Here is a 1,126-nt window from a genome sequence, read left to right on the forward strand (position 1 = left end):
CTGGTGGAAACCGACACAGACACAGGGAGAACGTGTAGACTCCTCACAGACAGTGACCCAGGCCAGGAATCAAACTCGTGTCCCTCACTGCTGTGAGGCAGCAGTGCTAACCACTGTGCCACCGGATGTGAATACTGCTATATAAATGCAAGTTTTCCTTCACTGTCATCTCACAAGAAATAGTCATTACTCTATTAATGTTAATTGTATAGCAATAAGCAGGTAAAAAATGTCCTTCATTTCTCCAAGGGCACTGTTCAGCACTGCATTGTCAGTATGCTGTGCATTACCCTCTGCTGACCTTTACCATCTCTTGTTAAAATGTACAGCACCAGCTTTGCAAGGACTCATCTGTTCACTGAAAGATACTTGAGTTGCTCAGTTGCCTTTTAATAAGTAAGAATATCTGTACTTGTGTAAAACCTTGTACAGTGAAACATTTCACAGTCAGCTGTCATTTGAAGTGGAATGACTGTTTTTCATCTCGGATTACACATCGTTGTGCTATACAGAGCAGGAACGTCCTAGGGTTGATTCCCAGGCACAGGAGTTAACTAACCTCAGTCAGCTAGTATTTGATCTGCTTCAAGTGGAGTCATGGGCGGCACGGTGGCGCAGTGGTTAGCACTGCTGCCGCACAGCGTCAGGAACCTGAGTTCAATTCTGGCCTTGGGTGACTATCTGTGTGGAGTTTGTACGTTCTCCCTGTGTCTGCGTGGGTATCCTCCGGGTGCTCCGGTTTCCTCCCACACTCCAAAGATGATTGGCCATGCTAAGTTGCCCCTTAGTATCAGGGGGAAATAGCAGGGTAAATACGTGTGGGTATGGGGATAAAGTCTGGGGGGGATTGCTGTTGATGCAGGCTCGATGAGCTGAATGGCCTCCTTCTGCACTGTAGTGATTCTATGACGGGGCCCAGGAAGGTGAAAATATTTCAGCCAGCAATCTTGTTCCGCCCTTTGGTGGAAGCTGCTTCTGTGGTGGGGAGACTGGATGGAGACAGCTCCAGACACAGCCAGATGTGCCAACGGCACTCGCCGTACAGCCTCATTCATAAATCTGCAACCAGCCCCATATTTGTGGGAATACAAGGCTGTCAGCACCTACGAAAATGTCACTAGTCATC

The sequence above is a fragment of the Mustelus asterias genome, chromosome 25, assembly GCF_964213995.1.
Source record: "Mustelus asterias chromosome 25, sMusAst1.hap1.1, whole genome shotgun sequence".
In the NCBI taxonomy this organism is placed as follows: Eukaryota; Metazoa; Chordata; class Chondrichthyes; order Carcharhiniformes; family Triakidae; genus Mustelus; species Mustelus asterias.